The sequence below is a fragment of the Nanorana parkeri genome, unplaced genomic scaffold (assembly GCF_000935625.1).
Source record: "Nanorana parkeri isolate BGI_ZX_2015 unplaced genomic scaffold, ASM93562v1 scaffold1852, whole genome shotgun sequence".
In the NCBI taxonomy this organism is placed as follows: Eukaryota; Metazoa; Chordata; class Amphibia; order Anura; family Dicroglossidae; genus Nanorana; species Nanorana parkeri.
The window spans coordinates 156,266-169,394 of record NW_017308120.1 but is presented as its reverse complement, the minus strand read 5'-3'; the positions used below and the strand labels follow the sequence as shown (position 1 = coordinate 169,394).

The following is a 13,129-nucleotide window of genomic DNA, read 5'->3' as shown; positions in this document are numbered from 1 at the left end:
TGCTTAATTGCCAGCGCAATTAATGAATTATCACAACGAGCTTTTATTGCTTTCCGGTATTCTCCGACATTAAATCCCAGATAGAGGAAAGGATGAGAGCATTTCACACCTGGATCATACAGAGCGCTTCCGATGGCAGGAATTAAAGGTGCGCGCTCTGAGCCGAGGTAAAGCCGAGCAGGAATTTTCACTTGGATATATAAATCCACTTTGTGCGCACCAAATGGCTTTGCGAACCCAGATATTACCGTGCAAAAAGTAGCAGTGGCATCATCACTGTGCTGTCCATAGCCTGTGCTGTCCATAGCTTGTGCACAGAGCAGAGATGTGGGAGAAGCCCAGCAAGCCCCGCCCACTACAGGAAAAAACAGGAGGGGGCGGAGAGGAGACCAGTCACCCTGCACAATTTGAGAGAGCGGTCTTAATACAGGAGGAGACGGAGACAAGACCAGTCACCTTGCACAAAGAGAGAGAGTAGAAGTGATCAGTCTTTATTACAGGAGGGGGCGGAGACAAGACCAGTTACCCTGCACAAGGACAAAGCCGGGGGCTGGGGAGTTTGGGGTGGAGGAACGTGACTGGCCGCACAGAGTCCTGACCTCAACCCCATAGAACACCTTTGGGATGAATTAGAGCGGAGACTGCGAGCCCGGCCTTCTCCCCCAACATCAGTACCTGACCTCACAAATGGTCCAACATTCCCATAGACACACTCCTAAATCTTGTGGACGCCTTCCCAGAAGAGGCGGAGCTGTTATAGCGGCAAAGGGCGGAACCAACCCAATACTGAACCCTACGGACTAAAACTGGGATGCCATTAGAGGGCGGAGCCAACCCAATACTGAACCCTACGGACTAAGACTGGGATGCCATTAAAGTTCATGTGTGTGTAAAGGCGTCCCAATACTTTTGGCAATATAGTGTATGTAATACAATGTAACTTGATAGAGTTATACATAATGTAATGTTCTTTCTTATTATTATGCCCTATTTTGGAATGATTACATCAAAGGATGGCGTTCATAACTTATATTCTTTATAAACTTTTAGATATACTTTGTAGTCTCGTAACAATGTATAAAAAAAACACGTGTGAAATCTTTTTCTATCTCCGTTACAGTTTAATGAGAAGTTCTTTTTTTATATCTGTTACAACCGATTTCCTGTTTACCGTTTAATGTCATTCAGAATGACGCAGGGGGTGAGTTTGCGGCGGAGTCACGGGAAATAAAACCGTCGCCACGCGAGGCCGTCATAAGAGGGACTTGAAGCCGAGTGCTGCAGTAAAAGGTTAATAATTCCGGGAGGCGATCTCTCTCTCTCTCTCTCAGGAAAAGCTTTCGTCTGTGTTTCTGCTCAGTGAGCCGCAGATTGCGGCGCTCCGCGGCACGGCGCCGTGCTTGTTAGAGGCGCGCTGGTAATCAAGCACCTGACCAGGTACAGATGTGCCGCTGTCAGCCCCGAGATACCAAACAAATGAGGGGACCTCCGCCTCCATATGGGGCATCTGCTCTGACTGCACAGACAGCACTTCTGCTGCTAAAGGAGGCTTCTGTCTGCCGGGCTGAGACGTGTGCAATCTGCCTCCGGAGGGTGACTGGACGTCTGCACCGTCTCTGTGCTGCATCATGCATAACCTTCGCCAAGATCACAGCGCAGGCCGCTCAGAACGCTGAATGTTATTAATATTATCATCATCGGAGGAAGGGAACACGAGACACAATGTGTCAATGAGCAGAGATTCCGGGGAACGACTCTGACCCGCCAACGTCCAAAGACACAGAGAACGAGACTGATACAGAGGACTCTGCTCCTTCCTCTATAACTCTCCTCTCCCGAGAATACTCTGCTCTGCTGGAGGACTGCTGTGGGGTTTCCGGTGTCAGTGCTGCCAGCAGACAATTGTTGTCCCCTTATACTCATTATGACCTTGTACAGGATGATGATGATGATGATGATGATATGTTGCAGGCTCTTCCATCCTCCTACCTCGGCTAGCTTGGGAATAAATTGCGCCATTCGGTCAGGCGGGAGATCGGCGGCGAGGACGAGCCTCCTGAGGAGGCCGCGCGCGCACACACCGATGGAGGTAATTAATAGAGAAGGAAATTGAAAAGTCCTCCTCGCCAAATGTCAGCGGCAGAGAAAATATCTCGACTCCTCCGACGCACGTTATTATTACTCAGATATATCACTCGGTATTTACACCTCGCGGCGGCGGCGGCTCGGCCCCTCCGCCCCGCGGTAATGAGGTGAGGACACGCTGACAGCATCCTGCATCATCAAAATGATATTAGTATTAAAGAGTCAATCAAATCACTCCGATCGCTCGCCGGCCCGTAAGATTATTTATTAGAATGTTTAATAAAAATGGACCGATATTGTGTTTTCGGTACCGAGTATGAACACCGATACTTTTTTCTTGTCGCATTGCGGAAGCCAGGTGGCGTGTAATGACTCGCCGCCCGGCTTCCCGATTAACAAGAAAGCCTTCCCCATGCTTCTCGTCACTAGGTGACGAGAGAACACGGAGCCGGCTTGCTAGCCAATCAGAATTCCGGTCGCTGCGTCATTACACGCTGCCCGGCTTCCTGATTGGCCGGGAAGTCGGCTCCATGCTCTCTCGTCTCCAATCAGGAATCTGGGCAGCGTGTAATGACGCAGCGACCGGCATTATGACACAGGAAGTATTGGTTGCTAGGCATCGGAGCATTCGGGCGAGTACTACTCGGTATCGGTGAATCCCTAGTATACAGTATATACTGCTGCAGGGCGGAGGTCGGCTTTATAGTCATTTATATATCCTGACGTGTCACAATGTACATCACTTATCAGGCAAGCTCCGCCTTTTATCACATAAGCCCCACCATTTGTCAATAAAAATTTTGAGCTCCAATCAGTAATTTTGCCTGAGATGATCTCATCTTCAGTCTCCCCTCCCCAGTGATCAGTCTGCTGCAGCCAGGAGGAAGCATTTCCTCAGTGTTCCCTCCCCCAGTGATTAGTCTGCTGCAGGCAGGAAGAAGCATTTTCCTTGGTCTCCCCTCCCCCAGTGATTAGTCTGCTGCAGGCAGGAGATAGCATTTTCACAATCTCCCCTCCCCAGTCATCAGTCTGCTGCAGCCAGGAGGAAGCATTTCCTCAGTCTCCCCTCCCCTGGTACAGCTGCAATGCTTAAGGTTGGTGGTGGTTTTCGAATTTTTGAATCTATTGTGGCGGGAATGGATCCAGTGATGTCATTATGTATGGGAGTGGTTTATTGTTTTTTTCTCTCACTGTTTGATGCCTATATAAGGTTGATGTATCTGTTATTGAAGTGTCATTCTGAGCCTGATGAAGGGGACCCCCTGCGGCCCCGAAAGCGCTTGTGTATTGGATGGCAATGTGCCATTAAAATGGATCATTGACTAACAAAAACTGGTGTGCTGGTGACATTATTCCTTTATTCTGTGATTCACACGGTGCCTTCCGTGGTCACTACAAGCACCCACCCAGCTTGGGGTTACTCTGGTTAGGAGTGCAGCAAGACATCCTGTTTTTGAAGTTTTTTTCGCAGCCAAGAACAGACACCAGGATTTCCATGATTGTGTCATCTCTGAGCAGGAAGTAGATGGTGACACTGGGTGATGGGTGAACAAAGATGGCGCCGTCCTTCTGGAGGTAAAAGCAGATAAAGGCATTGTCAGCAGTCTCATGTATAGCGACACCAGTCCTCCAGGTCGGGGTTCAGAGAGGGATTGTGGGTAGTTTGGTTAGTCCCCGGTATGCGTGCAGTGCGGGGCCCCAGGAACAGACTTACACGCGTGTCGCTGATGTAGCGCTCGTATGAAGCATTGGTCGAGCAGTCGTTGTGCGTTTCCTCTCCGAATAACTTTATTGTCACCCCGAGGTCAGCACACTCCGCGGGGCCGCCGAGATAAAAACACTCACAGGGACGAGCCTAGCACTCTGAGTCTCCGCACACAGTCTGCAGACTGAACCCGATGACAGATTAGCGCGAATGTTTCCCGAGCGGTCGCTGGTGTTGCGTCTAGACAGACTCTCCCGCCGCGGGGAGGACGACCCTCGCCTTGGTCAGGAGGTTTTATCTCCTAATGGGTAGAAGATCTCGTCAGCCGCTCCCGGGAATAATTGCTGAGAATCAGCGCAGGACACACAAGGCCGATATCATCACTGCCGCGGAGGCTTCGGCCTGCACTGTTTGGGTGTCGCGCGTCGTCTCGGGATTATGTGATGAGACCACAAAAAAAAGAAAAAGTCTTCATACATCCAGTGCGGGGGAAGGGATCGCGTTCAGGAATAAAAGAGAGTTCAAACTCATCATTAAAAAAAAAATTGGGGCGAGACGGAAAATTTTCATTTACTTGAATCAATTTGCAAAAATTGTTATTTCTTAATTAAAATTTAGGAAAATTGGGAGATTTTCACAACATTTTTTGCTGAAAGGCATTGAAGGCTCTTCCGGTACAACGATCATCGGACTGCGTATCCAATTGTGGGATTTCACTGAGACTTTAAAGATGAGGAAAATTAGGAGAAAAACTGAGAGTCTTGACTTTCCTAAAATTTGGGTAAAATGTTTACATTGATCTCCAGCATAGAAAAGGATTGTCAACAGCCGAGAGCCGTCTTTTGGGTCGGATGGTTGGACTGCATTTTAAATTCTGGGGCATCGCTGGGGCTTTAAAGGAGAACTATGAGGGGGAGGGGCTTTTCACTCACCTCATAGTTCTATCCGACCTGTGACAATGAGACTGTCAAAGGTCGGCTCAGTAGATCGGGAGGTGAGAGAACACATACCGGCGTTCGCTCGCCTCTCGATCCTGTCACAGCTCTCTGTCGTGACAGGGGGAGGGGCTGGATTCCCCCCTCCCCGCTCCGATCCTCCAGCGCTGACTGGCGGATCGGACGGGGGAGGGGGCGGGTACAGCCGGCTCTGTCTCTAGATAGGCAGAGCCAGCTGTCAGTCACGCAGCTGGGCTATCCAGACATAATTGTCGGGATCCACTTCAGCTGCGGCGTCTCAGTATACCGCGAGCAGCAGCTCCCTACTGAGCCTAGGGTGACGGGAGGACGCTAGTTTGTGTCCTCCCGTTACCCTAAGGAGAAGTATGGGGAAAAGTGTTAACCACATAGTTCTCCTTTATAGAGGCTGAAAAGTTCATGATTAGCGAGAAAAAAAATTGAATTTTTCATAAAATTGAGGTAAAAATTTGATAAGTTTGATCTCCTTCACAGGAAGGACTGCACTGGCCAATGGCCGCCTTGGGGGTCTGATCATCAGGCTGCATATCTAATTCTGTTATTTTACTGCGTCTTTAAAGATGCTGAAAACTTCATGATTAGGGAAGAAAAAACACCGGGACTTAATTTTCCTAAAATTTGGGTAAATTATTAGATTTATGTCCTTCAGAAGAAGGATTGCCAGAGGCCGGTAGCCGTCGTTGGGTCCAATCATCAGACTGCATATCGAATTCTGTCATTTCTCAGAGGCTTTAGAGATGTTGAAAAATCCATGATTAGGGAGGATCCGAATTGAGTCATTTTCCTAAAATTTGGGCAAAATGTTAGATTTATCCCCATTACAGGGAGGACTGTCAGTGGCTGAGAGCCGTCATCGGGTCCGATGCATTTCTAATTCTGAGATATCCCTTTAAAGATGCTGAAATATTATAATTAGGGAGGAGAAACATTGAGAGTTTTTGTTTTACCTAAAATTTGGGTCAAATTCTATGAGCTTTACCTGCTTCACAGGAAGGACTGTCATTGGCTGAGAGCCGCCTGTGTGTCCGATTCTCTTCTTTCCTCCTCGTCTGTGTTTTGTCTCCCAGTTTTGGGGCCGATCAGTCTTCTATCTGACCTCCGTCCTTCCCTTCAGTCTTCTATCTGACCTCCATCCTTCCCTTCAGTCTTCTATCTGACCTCCGTCCTTCCCTTCAGTCTTCTATCTGACCTCCGGCCTTCCCTTCAGTCTTCTATCTGACCTCCGTCCTTCCCTTCAGTCTTCTATCTGACCTCCGGCCTTCCCTTCAGTCTTCTATCTGATCAGTCTTCTATCTGACCTCCGTCCTTCCCTTCAGTCTCGCACAGTTGTACCGCCTCCTCCCTCTGATGTCACCGCACACTGGTAACATCTCACAATGTGCATTAGAAGCTGCAGCAAGTCACTTGGATTTCAGTTCTCTCAATCATGGCGGCTCAGCATCACGTGTGGGCGTTACCTATGCAAATACAGCCTGACTAGAAACGCCCACTCCTCCAGACTGACACCCCACCCATCAAGGCATTTCGACATTTGCATAACTCCTCCCAAGAACCGGCCCCCTGCTTGCGTCAGGGCTGAGGGCTCTCAAGAGAAGTACTGAGGCAGGGTGCTGTGATGGTTTCAGAAAGCTATGTACAGCCAGCCCCTCCCACCGGCCATGATCAGCCTGCATTGCATAGGAAAGCTCAGAGACCCAGTGATGACATCATCTGAAAATCACACTGACAAGAAGAAGAAAACAATGTAACAACTTCCTCATTTATCTCATCACAGGTAACTTTTATGTGACCCTTCTGCCCAACAGTCATGAGTCATGTGACCCTTCTGCCCAATAACAGCTGTGCCCCCCTCATACCCATCCCAAGGTTTCTCTCCACTTACACACATTACAATCTGATTGTATCATCCCGACCCCTGGGCCCCCAAAACTTACCCAATCCCAGCTACCTTCTGAATTACCCATCAAGAGAATACTTTCCTTCCTTTGACATTGATGACCCCCCCCCAACCTCAATTCTCACGATAGGGGAGGGTGACTTTGCCACCATGACCCCATTGCCACCATGACCCCCATTGCCACCATGACCCCCATTGCCACCATGACACCATTGTCCCATGACCCCATTGCCACCAGGACCCCATTGCCACCATGACCCCATTGCCACCATGACCCCATTGCCCCATGACCCCATTGCCCCATGACCCCATTGCCACCAGGACCCCATTGCCACCATGACCCAATTGCCCCGTGACCCCATTTCCACCAGGACCCCATTGCTCCATGACCCCATTGCCCCATGACACCATTGTCCCATGACCCCATTGCTCTATGACCCCATGCCCACCAGGATCCCATTGCCACCAGGACCCCATTACCACCATGACCCAAGTGCCCCATGACCCCATTTCCACCAGGACCCCATGACCCCATTGCCACCAGGACCCTATTGCCACCATGACCCAATTGCCCCGTCACCCCATTTCCACCAGGACCCCATTGCTCCATGACCCCATTGCCACCAGGACCCCATTACCACCATGACCCAAGTGCCCTGTGACCCCATTTTCACCAGGACCCCATTGCCCCATGACCCCATTACCACCATGACCCAAGTGCCCCGTGACCCCATTTCCACCAGGACCCCATTGCTCCATGACCCAGGTGCTGGAACTCCTGTGACAGGTGAGAGAGGAAGAGCACGGCACGGCACAGCACAGCTCTCCCCTCTCACTGTATACAGTCTACACGGAGCGGCAGGGTTACTTATAACCCGGCCGCTCTGCTCACTGCAGTCAGAGACTCGGGACTCGGCGGAGGAGGACGGAACCAAAGGAGAGAGGTAAGTGGAGGGGGGGAGGGGAGAGGAGGCTGCACACTGTTTACATGTGATCTCGGCGACATCGTCGATTTCACATGTAAACGAAAAATCGGCTTCCCTCACTCTACATTTAGCTCAGCTTGTACAAAGCAGGACTGAATGTAGTAAGGGAAACTTTCCCACAAGGACACCGCTGCCGCCCCTCTGCGCCCTGCCGCCCCGAGGCCGGGCCTCGGTGGCCTTGTGGGGAATCCGGGCCTGCTCACAGCTCTCTTATTTGCCAGACGGTTCGAAGTTCACATTTCTGTCCTGTAAATGGCAGAGTTTCCCCCCTGGCGCTCGGCGGCGTCTCTGTCCATTCTCAGGTCTTACCACGCTCGCTTGGTCCCGATCCGGAGACCCCCCGACCTGCTCCCGGCACTCAGGCTTCAACCTTCCTTTGGCATTTTCCGAGCTGACGTCTCATTTCTGAAAGGCCGGCGTGAGTCGCGTTACCTTCAGTGACTTCTATTTGTACCCCAGAAGAGCTCAGAACCGTCGCGGTGAACGCTCAGAAACTCCTGACGCAGTGACTACGGGTGTCCTTCCTGGGAATCCCATGATCGGGGGGGTCTGCTGTGCCAGCTGCGGCGCATTCTGCTGAATAATCCCTTCAGTGATACCGGGCAACACATACATTCTCGTAACACAATATCACCCGGAGACGTTATAATGGCAGATCTGTGCCCATCGTACCGAAATACAACGCTATGCCGTGACACAGGGGTGCCCATTAGGTAGAGGGTGATCTAGTAGCTCTCAGAGCTGATGCTGGTAGATCAGGAAGGGGGGGAATGGCGGCCCCTTTATTCCATTCTGGTATATTTATTTAGCTGTGCACACATGATTCCCTATTAGTCTGAGTCTGCTGAGCCGAGCTCCCCGACACCTTTCTGGGGGATACTGGGGGTTGTAGTGCCTCTATGTATTACATCAAAGAATGTTAGTTTACACAGCAAAATACAGCAAGGTGAGCCAGGAGAGAGAGCCGGGAGAGCGAAGCGAGACAGAGAGGAGAGAAAACAAGGAATGACAGCCAGGAGAGAGAGAGAGAGGAGAGACAGCCAGGAGGATGAGCAAGGAGAGAGAGCGAAGAGAGACAGCCAGGAGAGAGAGCGAAGAGAGACAGCCAGCTGAGAAAACAAGGAATGACAGCCAGGAGAGAGAGAGCAAGGAGGATGAGCAAGGAGAGACAGCCAGGAGAGAGAGCCAAGAGAGAAAACAAGGAATGACAGCCAGCAGAGACAGCCAGGAGGATGAGCAAGTAGAGACAGCCAAGAGAGCGAAGAGAGACAGCCAGGAGAGAAAACAAGGAATGACAGCCAGGAGGATGAGCAAGGAGAGACAGCTAGGAGAGAGAGCGAAGAGAGACAGCCAGGAGAGACAGCCAGGAGGATGAGCAAGGAGAGACAGACAGGAAAGAGGGAGAGGAGAGACAGCTAGGAGAGACAGCCAGGAGAGCGAAGAGAGACAGCCAGGAGAGAACACAAGGAATGACAGCCATGAGAGAGAGAGCAAGGAAAGACAGTCAGGAGAGCGAGGAGAGACCGCCAGGAGAGAGAGAGCGAGGGAGGGTTTTTTTCATTGGTAGATCTCATGTAGCTCGTCATTTGAAAACTAGATCTTAACACAACAAATTGTGGGCACCCCTGCCGTAACAGCTTCCGAGCCGCAGCCAGAAGACTGAATGTTGCCATTGCTTAGGGAACACATTCGACAAACATCACATGACCAGCAACCAGGACATGTGTCCCAGGTGCCGCTTTAGGAGGGGTGCCATTGGGAGTGGGAATGAAGAACTTCTCCATTGGGGGGCAACTCTGAGCCTTTGCCCCGGGTGACGGAATGTCCAGCTTCTCCTCTGACAGCAACATTAGCTCGCTGCATTGATTAGTAGTCCTTCCTATTGCATGTCAAGTCTTACTGAACATGGTGGCCACATAGAGGGGGCAATACGACTGCATAGTGTCATTGCCTAAAGTGTACTCGTGTCATCTTGGCCCAAGTGGCAACTCTGCAGCTTCCTGTTGTTCTTCCAAACAGGATGAGTTTTCATGACTGGGCCACTCTACGGCCAAAGGTTTGGTCACATCTGACCATGACCACTTATATGAGCTTGTTAAACATCCAATTTCAAAACCATGGGGCATTAATATTGAGTTGGGCCTCCTTTGTGGCTATAACAGCTTCCACTCTTCTAAAAAGGCTTTCCACGAGATTTTGGAGCGTGTCTGGGGGAATTTGTGCCCATTTGGAGGCTCTGAAGTTGGATCCGAACACTTGGCTCACAATGGGCATTCCAGTTCATCTTGGAAGATGTTCAGTAGGACACTAAAGTTCCTCCAAACTGGTCACACCATGTCTTTATGGAGCTGGTTTTGTACACCGGGACAGTCATGGCGGAACAGAAAAGGGTCTTCACCAAACTGGTCACACCATGTCTTTATGGAGCTGGTTTTGTACACCGGGACAGTCATGGCGGAACAGAGAAGGGTCTTCACCAAACTGGTAACACCATGTCTTTATGGAGCTGGTTTTGTACACAGGGAACAGTCATGGTGGAACAGAAAAGGGTCTTCACCAAACTGGTCACACCATTTATTTATGGAGCTGACTTTGTGCATGGGGACAGTCATGGCAGAACAGAAAAGGGTCTTCACCAAACTGGTCACACCATGTCTGTATGGAGGTGGCTTTGTGCACAGGGGACAGTCATGGCAGAACAGAAAAGGGTCTTCACCAAACTGTTACCAGAAGGTTGGAAGAGCACAATGTCTACAATGTCTTTGTATGCTGTAGTGTGTACAGTATCCTTCATGGGAAACTCCTGAACTCAGACATTTGGAAGGTGTTCCATATAACTTTGGCCATATAGCTAGGTGTGATGAGCTGGTGTCCACATACTAATGTCATATATCATAGACCTACTCTCTCTTACCTGAGATGGTCTGTCTGGCCAAAGATGATCCACCCATACTCTACTGCACCTGCTCTGCTCTCATTTGACACACCAAGCCACCAGTGGAGTCACACCTCTAGAGTTTCCCCATTAATCATAAGAAAATTGCTAAGAAGGACTCTTACTAGAAGGTTCTGAGAAAGACCAGCCGACAGTTTCTGGGACTTTATGGTATATCTTGTGCTAAAAAGCTTCTAAAGCACAACATGGTGGAGGAACATTATGCCAAAGGAGCCTACAGTCTACAGCAGTAGTTCATCAGACAATGGAGGTGCTTCCGTAAAATGGCTCGGCCACTAGCAGGCCTGCAAAGACGACTTGTACAATATTCATACCAAGCCCTCGTGTATTTTAGGCCTTTATACAGTTTCCGCAAGTTTCATCCTAATCTTGTATCTCATTCCTTTCTACTTTGGAATAAAATGCTTTCTTCAGTTCGATCGTCTGAGATTCTGTTTTGTTACGAGACTCTCAATGAGACAGCGATCAATATTTGGTTTCCGTGTTAATTATTATAATGCCAATTTGTTTACACTGCGGGATTATCGCTGATCTCTTAGTGTATTGAAGTCTCAAGATGTGTCAAGAACACTTAATATGAATGTACAGTAATCATCTATCATAGAGTGTAGGGAATGCGGTCCCGTGTGATGCCGTAACCGCTGTCATTGTCTATATATCCAACCACTTATATAGAACAGAGATCCCTTTACAGCGGTTATAACCAGATCGGGCCCTGGGCCCCGTGGCCTCTTGCTGGGCTTTGATCACCCCTGCCTGTCCTGGCGGCGCTTTCTTCTCCAGCCCAAGCAGCGCCGCAGAGCCACTTGGTTCTACGGCAGGGTTGGGCAGCCGAGGGGGCTGAGGAGAGCGCCGGCAAGCGGCGAGGGATGAGGGAGGGAGAGGGACGTAGGCTGAGGCTAGCTGGGCGGCCTGATTTCCTGCACTGCTGCTGTGGCACAGGAGGAGGAGGTTGCAGAATGGGGCGGCAAGCTCCTGGAGGGAAAGAAAAAGAGAGAAAATGATTTTTGAAAAGTGGGGTGAAGCAGAGGGGAAGCGGGCGAAGAAAAGGGGAGGGCGGAGGGGGTGATCCTTCAAAGCGCCCAGGTGCACAGCAGGGCTTGCGGAGCGCTGGTCTCAAAAAAAAACAAGCACATGGGAAAAGCCATAGAGGAGAGTGACCCTTTCTACTGGAGGAAAAGGCAAAAGCCTACAGCACCTGGTATTCCCAGGCAGTCTCCCATCCAAGTACTAACCAGGCCCGACCCTGCTTAGCTTCTGAGATCATATGAGAGCGGGCGCATTCAGGGTGGTGTGGCCGTAGGCAATGTGTCAGCTCTCCCTCAGCCTTCTTGTACTTGTCACCTGCAGCCTGGCCCCACCTCAAAACTAACTGCAAAACAACACCCACTGCAACTGTTCCCCTGGGTGCCTCCCTTTCCACTAATACAGAATATCACTGGATACAAAGGAAGGAGGGAAAAGATAAAGAAAGGAGTTTTTGTGTTTGTGTGTTTTTATTGTTTATTTTATGCTGATAGGACCTTCTTATAAAGCTATGGGTGCTTGAAGTGCAACATTTGGTTTTGGTCACGCCGTTGTATCATTTGAAAGAAAAAGTTCAAGAACAGTGTGCGCCTAAACCACCTGACATTATATCACTCACATTCACCACATCCCCATAGATAAAATGAAAGTTAGGAATACACCAGTTAGGCCTACTATCCCTAATTGTCCTTTTGCTGGCCAGTTTTACACGTTTGAAACCTTTGTAGTATCTTAATTCTTGTAGTAAAGCCCCAGCTTGCACTTTTTGGTTTAGTAGTTGGGCCACACCTTGCTCATTATAACTGCCCTGCTGCAGCAGTCTCTTAATCCTTGTAGTAAAGCCCCAGTCTGTGTTCTTTGTCTCTGGTATAGTTGGACCTAGCCTTGCTCATTATAATTGCCCTGTTTCAGCAGTCTCTTTATCCTTGTAGTAAAGCCCCAGCCTATGTTCATTGTCTCTAGTAAAGTTGTACATAGCCTTGCCAATTTGAATTGCCCTGCTGCTGCAGTCTCTTAGTCCATGAACTAAAGCCCCAGCCTATGTTCTTTGTCTCTAGTATAGTTGTACCTAGCCTTGCTCGTTATAATTGGCCCGCTGCCTAGTCTCTGAATACCCCAGCCTATGTTCTTTGTCTCCAGTATAGTTGGACCTAGGCTTGCTCATTATAATTGTCCTGCTGCAGTCTCTTAATCCTTGTAGTAAAGCTCCATCCTGTGTTCTTTGTCTTTAGTATAGTTGGACTTAGCCTTGCTCATTATAATTGTCCTGCTTCTGCAGTCCTTGTAGTAAAGCCCCATCCTGTGTGTTTTGTCTCTAGTATAGTTGGACCTAGCCTTGCTCATTATAAGTGTCCTGCTTCTGAAGTCCTTGTAGTAAAGCCCCATCCTGTGTGTTTTGTCTCTAGTATAGTTGGACCTAGCCTTGCTCAATATAATTGTCCTGCTTCTGCAGTCCTTGTAGTAAAGCACCATATTGTGTGTTTTGTCTCTAGTATAGTT

The 13,129-nt window shown here is 49.5% G+C and overlaps 1 long non-coding RNA gene across 1 annotated transcript in view; it reads left to right on the top strand.

Annotated features, from left to right (window-relative positions):
* LOC108799903 overlaps positions 1–11,868 on the top strand; it is a 14,577-nt gene extending 2,709 nt beyond the window's left edge. Inside the window, exons 2-3 of the long non-coding RNA XR_001942057.1 lie at positions 4,624–4,627; positions 11,785–11,868. This is a non-coding gene — a long non-coding RNA (uncharacterized LOC108799903). The remainder of the gene's footprint in view (positions 1–4,623; positions 4,628–11,784) is intronic.
* Positions 11,869–13,129: the final 1,261 nt, after the last annotated feature.